Source organism: Nannospalax galili, unplaced genomic scaffold (assembly GCF_000622305.1).
Source record: "Nannospalax galili isolate Female #2095 unplaced genomic scaffold, S.galili_v1.0 scaffold213, whole genome shotgun sequence".
Classification (NCBI taxonomy): Eukaryota; Metazoa; Chordata; class Mammalia; order Rodentia; family Spalacidae; genus Nannospalax; species Nannospalax galili.
In genome coordinates, this window is record NW_008335195.1 from 1,828,564 (window position 1) to 1,837,064 (window position 8,501).

Below are 8,501 nucleotides of genomic sequence, written 5' to 3' on the forward strand. Positions count from 1 at the left end.
GTCACCGGTAGCTAAGGAGAAATTTAGGTTAGAAAGCATGCTTAATGACAGAAAGCTAGGGCCTTAACCTTCAAGTTAAAGGATACTGTTAACTCATTACTGGCTGACCATTCCCTTACCAACAGGGCACTGTGTGGTCAGGATTCCATTCTTTGAGAGCATCCTAACTGAGATGTTCAAGGCATCAGGATATTTCTTAGTAATTGGCCCTCAGTCATTCATTCTCAACATGTTGTCAGATAAGCCAGCCAATAGAGTCACTAACAGTATGGCTCAGCAGTCACACTCTATGAACACTACCGTCAAGTCATACAGTGTTGTATTCCATCAATGGTCTCAAAATAAACCTCTATAGGGGCTGGAAAGATGACTCAGTAGTTAAGAGTACCTGCTGCTTTTGCAGAGGACCTTGTTTTAGTTCCCAGCATTCACACGATGGCTAACAATGATCTGTAATTCCAAATCCACGGGATCTGATACCCTCTTCTGGCTTCTGTGGACATTTCATATGTGTGGTGCACTTACATATATGCAGGCAAAACACTCATATACATAAAATAAAAATCTTTAAAATAAACATGTATGAGTGGTAAATCTTTCAAAGAGTTTATAGACAATAATTAATCTTTCTGATTCTTCTCTATGTGAATGAAAGTTTCCAGAAAAACTACATCTTAAAAGGGAACATTCTACAAATGCTGATCAACTGACTAGAACTTCAGTGACTGTGGAGAGTTCGGAATGTCGCAGGTCCAGAGCCTAATGATCAGTTATCTCAGGCCAGCTTTAGCCACATAAATAAGCCACTCCTTGCCCACCTTTGTTTCTGATTTAACATCCTGTGACTAACAGATAAAAACCTTTTGAAATCTATTAACTTAGCATCTATTTTGAGATCTATTAACTTCCATAAACCAAAAGACTGAGTTGCCATCATGTATCATTTGAAGTTGACAGCTGAGATTTCTCTTTGCTGTATCTGCCTACTTAATGTTTCCACCAATGTATTTGAAAAATGTCTTGATTTATGACTTTTCTTTGTTCTGTTACTATAAAACTCCATGAAACTGTTACCACATTGGAACATGGAATTTGGGGTAATCTAAATCTGTGTTCCTGGGCCATGGTCACTCATAATTGAGTCCAGAATAAACTATCTCTTATCCCCTTTGAGATGAGAGTTGTGCTTTTGTGTCAACATCTAAGTGACTTCCAGAAACTTCTCTAGCAAAGGACGGAAACATTTAGCTAGATAATTCTGGCTCTCTGTGATACTGAGAAAACGGCTGGCCTTTGGGATTCTCCTTTTCCTTATGGTCCATGTCCAACAAAATTTATATTCAGCCCGACGTATCTGACAGTAGGGTCTTGTTATGTGTGCTCAGAGAAGAAGTTGAAAAGAAACGGCAGGTGGATACATTCTGTTGCTCATTAGTGGGGGGCAGGTCTGTAGCTTACAGATCAAAACCTTTGTAAGACAGTCCTTTAAAATGTGCCTTTTAAAGTTAATCTCCCTTACCTGGCTGTCAGAGCTGCTTCTTCCTAATCACACCACTAAAATTAGTATTTCCCAATGAATCTTGTTTGGGGGTTACTTTTTGATATTAATTTTATAGTTTCTACTGCCTGAAAATCTCTTTCTAAACTTTTTTGTTTTAAAATGCTTCATTCTTAAACTTCAGATCCCCTAAGAAAACTTCCTATTCCTAAAATTGCATTGTGTAACACTGCTGCCTGTAGAAATTATATATTTATAGACTGATTAATGTCCTATAACTTGTAATCATCATTGATTTTAAGTGTTATTTTATGTATGTTGTTTTACTGACATATACTTTACCTTCATCAGAATGATGAGATGGTCAGGGTATAGTTAGATGTCTTTTGACAAATATATACACCCATGTAGTCCACACAAAATCAAGATAAAGAAGATTTTTCTACTATAGGAAGTTCCTTTTTAATGTTTTCTGATTAATATAGCCACAGCTATCACACCTGTTCAGATTTCATTCACCTTCAATTATTTTTGCTAACACTTTTTTTGTTCTGTTTCTCTATATGTATAATTTAAATATAGCAAAATTTTGTTCTCCAAAGTGTTATTTAATGAAAGCTATTTTGAAAAATCCACACACTTGAGTATCTTACATATTTGTCAAGTGACCCCTACCATCACCCCAAAGTCCTGCCATTGTCTCCTGCCAGGGATCCGTACCTCTTCCTGATCACCTCTCCTTCTTTCCCTTTGTGATTCACCAGACCCTAGCCTACAGCCAATCAAGGACTCTCTAGTCTACAGAGGTGGCCCTGCCCCTATCATCACCCCAAACCCCCTCCTCTCTGATTGCCAGTGATCCCCAACTCTTCCTGATTACTCCCTCTTTCAGGATTTACCTGGCTCCAGCCTGCTGCCCACCAGGTACTTTGTAGTTATCCCATGTGGCACAGTGACCCCCCCCGGTCACCCCACATGGCCCAGAGATCTAAGAAGGTTGTCCCATCTCTTCCCCTGACCCCTGCCACCACCCCAAAGCCCTATCACCAGTTCCATGCTATTGTCAGATGCAAACGTTGCTTTCAAATCCCAGCAGACACCTCTAGAAACCTTCCCCCTGCCAGATAACAACTCCCAGAGACTGTCTTGTCCTACCACCAACCGTTCCACCCACCATACTGCCCAAAGACAGACAAGGACTCCTGAGATCATGAACCCAGTTAGAGACCTCCAACCCAGCCCCCACCCCATCCATCTCCACTGAAGTTGGTGTGATATCCTCCTCCTGGCCCCCAGGGAATACTCCTCACTCCAATTGTGACCCCCCAAATCCTGCCACCAAAGAACTATCTGTACAACTGTGTTAGTCTTCCAAAGGTTGGCAGTGGGACTCTATTAACTCTATAGAAACTTTGCTACTGGGCTCAGAAGTTCACATATCCCCACCTATGTGGAGAATATGTCTGACACCCCACTCACACAACACAGAGTTACCCCAGATCAAACACCAAGCACCATTCATCTGCTCCATAACCTGACAAGTTGAGGTAACAGAAAACAAATATCCAAAGGATCAACAAAGGAGAGACCATATATCCATGCCAGGAAATACCACCAACATTCTAATTCCAGATGCCTAGGTCCAATAAAAAACATAAGCAATATGAATAACCAAGAAAGTATGTTTCCTCCAGAAAACTGTAAAACTCACTGCAGTGTCTCCAAGAATAGCAACTTAGTTGAGACATAAGACAATTATTTCAAAATAGCAATTATAAATATGTTCAACAAACTCAAAGGGGACATACATCAATTCCAGAATGAAGGCCATGAAAACACAAGCAGCTGAATAAAATAAGAAAACAATTCAAGATATGAAAACAGAATTAACCATGAAATAGAATTTCTGAAGATAAGGCAAACTGAAATAAAGCTTGAAATGAGAAATACAATCAGTGAAACTAAAAAAAAACCACAATAAATGAAATAAGAAAAGAACTTAGTCAATGAAAATCCTTACCAATAGAATGAATTAAATGGAAAAGAAAATATCAAGCCTTGAAGACAAGGTAGAGGAATTGGATCATTCAAAGAAAATGTTAAATTCTAAAAAACCCAGGAACAGAATGTGCAGGAATTCTGGGATACTATCTATAAAAAGGCCAAACCTAAAAATCATAGATATAGAAGGAAAAGAAATCCAGATCAAAGGCACAAAAAATATTTTCAACAAAATCAGGAAGAAAACTTCACAAACCTAAAGATAGAGATGCCTATTAAGGTCCAAGAAGCATACAGAACACCAAATAGACAGGGCGAGAAAAGAAACTACCCATGTCACATAATAATCAAAACACTAAATGTACAGAACAAAGAAAGGATGCTGAAAGCTGAAAGAGAGAAAGAACAAATCACATGTAAAGGCAGCCCTATCAGAATAACACTTGGCTTTTCAATGAAGACTCCGAAAGCCAGGAGAACTGATGTTCTACAAATTCTTAAGACCACAGATCCCAATCCAGGCTATTATACCCAGCAAAACTGTCAGTCATAATAGAAGGAGAAAGGAAAATTTTCCATGATAAAACATTTAAGGAATTTATGTCCATTAAGCCAGTTCTACAAAGGATACTAGAAGGAATATTCCCCTATGAAGAAAAGATTAAACACATCCACAAGGACACAAGGAATAAATAATTCTGGGACAGTTAATCAAAATAGACCAAAGAAAACAACACTGCCACAACAAAACCAACAGATATTAATAAACATTGATCAGTAATAATTCTCAGTATTAATGGTAACAATTTCCCAATAAAAAAGACACAAACTAACTGATTGGAATAGAAAACAGGATCCATTTATTTATTTATTTATTTATTTATTTATTTATTTAATCTTTTTGAGATGGTCTCCCTGTAGCTCCAGCTGTGGCCTGGATTCGCTATGGAGACCAGGCTGGCCATCTTTAAATTTTTTTTTTATTTATTATTTTTATTTTATATGCATGAGTGCTTTGCCTGCATGTAAGTGTACCCATGTCATGCAGTGCCCATGGAGGTCAGAAGAAGCCATCAGATCCTCTGGAATTGGAGTTACAGATAATTATTAGCTGCCATTTGGGTGCTGGGAATCAAACCCAGGTACTCTGTAAGAGCAGTCAATGTTTTTAGCTGCTGAGGATCTATCTCTCCAGCCCCAGGATCCTTCTTTTTGCTGCCTCCAAACACACCTCACCATCGACAATCATACCATGTAGGAGTAAAATTCCTAGAATTGAATGAAAATGATAACACTACATACCAAAATTTATGGGACACAGTGAAAGTAGTCCTAAGGGGAAGGCTTATAGCATTAAGTACCTATGTAAAAAACCTGGAGACATCTTTTTTAAAAAAATATTTTATTTATTATTATTATTTTTAACAGGTCATAGGGTGGGGGTTTATTTACAGAAGAGTGGGCTCCCCACATTTATGGCTGCATTGTAAAGTCCACACTCAAATACAAAACTTGTGACCTTTGGACAACCTCCCAAAATGGTTAGAGAGGTGCCTCTTGGTGTTCTTGATTTATATATTTCCTTTGCCCCTCTCCCTGCATGCAGCTAAGGTCGACTGATTGGGTGGGAGCGATACTGACTCCCCCCTTGACTCCTTGATGAGCATGGGAAGGAGATGTGACTACAGCTCGCCAGCATAGTGGTTGGAGGACATTTTCAGTTAACACTCCACCCCTTCCTCCAGCTCTTACATTCTTTCTGCTAATGTCTTCTGCAAAAGTCCCTGAACCTTGGAGGGGGTGGTAGGTGTGGGATGATCTTCCTCCCATTGTGGCGAGGCAACTAACTAAACAAGTTTCAAAAGAAGAAATGCAAATGGATGAGAAATATTTTTTTAAATGTTCAACATCTTTAGCCATCAGAGGAATGCAAATTAACACCACTTTGAGATTTCATCTTATCCCACTCAGAATGGCTAAGGTCCAAAAACCAAATGATGTCAAATGCTGACAAGGATGTGGAGAAAAGAAAATTCTTATTCACTGCTGGTGGGAGAGGAAACAGATGCAGCTACTCTCAAAATCAGTGTGGAGATTTCTCAGAAAGCTAAAAATAGATCTACCACATGACCCAGTCTTACTGATCTTGGGCATATACTCAAAGGACACTATATTAGGCTATAGAGATACCTTTTCATCCATGTTCAGTGCTTCTCTGTTCACAATAGCCAGGAAATGGAAACCACATAGGTCAACAGATGAATGGATAATGAAAGCATGGTGCATTTACACAAAGGAATATTGTTCAGCTGTTAAAAAAAGCAAAATTATGAATTTGCAGGTGAATGGGAGGAACTGAAAGCAATCATCCCGAATGAGGTAACCCAAACCTAGAAAGACAAATATCACATATTCTCTCATAAGTGGATGCTAGCTTTGAATCTTTAAATATACGTGTTTCAGTTGGGGAATCCATAGACATCAGGAAACTAGTAGGGGGAGAAGCTTCATGGGAAGGGAGATAGACTGAAATGATATTAAAGAGAAAAGGGAGTAATGGAGTAGGAAAGGTCAAATGGGGTGGGGATTGGCAAGGAAGGGCAGAGGAGGGCGTAAGAGGAGAGATAACTTACACTTAAGGCCTTCTGAAAAAGTCACATAGAAACTTACCACTCTAGAAGCTTCTTAGTGTATATACATATCCAATATAAAAAGAATTTAAATGGGGTTACCTTATAACCAGGGATAACGCCCCTACCAGACACCATATGTTAGTAAATGAAAATCTCAATCCTAGGAATGGGCTCCCACTTTTGAAGCTGTTGACCAGGAGTCCCATCTTGTCTTGAGGGCAAGACTTATTGCTGAAGCCACTACATACAGGAGGCATAGAACAAACAAGGAGAAATCAAGCTGGCACTGACCCCAATGCTTCATCTTTATTGGTTAGCTTTCATAATGCTGGAAGGTGTGATGCATGCAGCTGGAAGAGAAATGTCATCATTAACCTTGCCCAGCTGTGAGCCCTGTGAGCTACAAAAACAACTGGCTTAGAAAGATACACTCATTGGTCCAGTAGTGGTGCAAATGTTATGTCAGTAACCAATAACTTTTTAATTGGATTTAAAGCCCACTTCACAAGATGGAATGCATACCTAGCACTGTAAGCACACCTAGCTTACAAACCTGGCTACACAGATCACAGGTCATGGGTGAGAACCTATTACTATTATTGGTTATTATAAATTGGCATAGTATTAAACCAACTTATAACAACTTATTGTTATACCCATAGATTAATGCATCTTTCAGTTCTCACCAGAGAATCTTCTTGCAGCAGATGGAGATTAACACAAAAACTTACAACCGGTCAGTGTGCAGAGAATAAGAGACTGCAGAGTACTCAGCTCTGAATGGAACACCTATATCAAACTCTTACCTCCCAAACTTAGGGATCATAGCAGAAGGGGAGCACAAAGACTGTAAAAGCCAGAGGGGGGAAGGACTACAAGGAAACAGTGTTTTCCAGACAGCAAAGCAGTTACTTATATGATGAATTCACAGCAGTTGTGACAGCATGCACAAGACCTACATCATAAGCTTAAACCAGACAAATTTCCAGAATAAAAGGAGGGGGAGGTGGGTATGAAGCCCCTATCCTAGCTGAAGAACTATTGGAATGGATAACTGCTGAGAGTGGGAGAGAGAGTTGTCTTTAAGGATGTGACACTGGGTAGGTTGACTAGACTCCAGGGGATAAACCCAAACCGAAAAGCATTTGGTAACACAAAATATACTTGATAGACCTTTAAAAAAATGATGGACATGAAACTGGGCTGGGGGTGGGGTGGGGTGGTGGTCATAAGGGGACGTGCAGACACGGGAGAGGGTCTGAATGTGATTAAAATACATTGTGTAAATTTCTCAAAATTCAATAAAAATAATTTTTTAAAGATGTAGAACAATTCCACCTCAGACTATTTAAGAAATGATAGAATTCCTTTTTATTTGCATCAATGTTGTATGAGTTTTTTTTTGCTTAACGTCTTTGCCAATATTGTGTTTTCTTGACTATAGTAGTTTCTTCTGGTTTCTGTAACAAATTCCCATAAACTTGGTAGCTCGAAATAATGGAATTGTAATCTCTTGCTCTTGGGGAAGCCAGAAGTTTGAATCTGAACTCTGTTTTCCTCTCTGTATCTCCTATAAGGAAACATGCTGCTGTAATGACCTAGTGCCTTGTTACATCCTGCATGGCTGGGTTGGTGGTGGACACAAAAGAGGGACAATGTGATATCTTAAAAAAAAGTACACACAAGAAAATTTAATAGTAAACAAAGCTGAGGACCAGGAGACTCCCTGTTCCATGGAATGAAGAGCTCAGTTTCCAATTCCCAGAGTTTTTCATTCCCAAGGATGAGGTGCTCCAAGCAGGTGTTCAGGAACAAACAAAGGACATTTTTCTTTAGGGGCTCAGGAAACAATGAGCAACAAAATGTGCCCTGTTTGCAAGGCATAGAGCAAGTGTTCACACAACAATGTAAATAAGGTATAGCTTTTAAAACCTAAATGTACTGGACACTGTACTTCAGAAGATGCGTCTGCATACATGCCTATCTGCCTCTGCCGTCACAGACATTCTTGGCTACTGGCTACTTTGTACATCATAAAGCATGCTTTCAGCACAGTTCAAACAGGGCAGTGGACTCCAACATCTCTACCTTTTTTATTTATTTGTTGTAAGATGGTGGCCATGATAGTTTTTGGTTGAAGAGTTCTCATCTGACTTCTGTTGGTTAGTCCAGCTCTGCAGATTGAGCAGAAAAGATAAAGCACAATTGAAGCCATAATGAGAAAAGCAATAAAAACAATGTCTTGATTTTTGAACCATGTTTGGGAATTAAAAGCCTGAATTCCAGTCATTATACTTTCACTGATTTAGTCATTAGAAGTATCTAGTCACAGAGTTTAGTTGCTTTATATATAAATACAGTAAAATATA